At 54.1% G+C, this 255-nt stretch overlaps 1 protein-coding gene across 1 annotated transcript in view; it reads right to left on the bottom strand.

The window, feature by feature from the left end:
- Positions 1 to 255, bottom strand: part of EMH_0025890 (uncharacterized protein) — a gene marked incomplete at both ends in the record, with an annotated part of 10,231 nt that overhangs the window by 3,434 nt on the left and 6,542 nt on the right.

The raw sequence follows: 255 nt of genomic DNA, 5'->3' as shown, positions 1-255 counted from the left end.
TACAGCGGTGGTGTTTTGTTTGGGTGGTGATTTCATCTGCTGCTGCCAGCAGCGCCAGCAGCAAACTCTCGACCTCATCACGCGAGACACAATACAACCTAACAGCAGCAGCAGCAGCAGCAGCAGCAGCAGCAGAAGCAGCAGCAGCAACAGCAGCAGCAACAGCATGAGCAGCAGAAGGAGAAGCAGGATGTTATACGCAGCACCTCATCATGTTTGCTGCTGCAGCAGCCACTGCAGTTCTGTCCATATCTG

Source organism: Eimeria mitis, genomic scaffold, assembly GCF_000499745.2.
Source record: "Eimeria mitis Houghton genomic scaffold, Emh_scaff947, whole genome shotgun sequence".
In the NCBI taxonomy this organism is placed as follows: Eukaryota; Apicomplexa; class Conoidasida; order Eucoccidiorida; family Eimeriidae; genus Eimeria; species Eimeria mitis.
The sequence above is the reverse complement of the archived record's forward strand: the minus strand, read 5'-3'. Positions and strand labels throughout refer to the sequence as shown.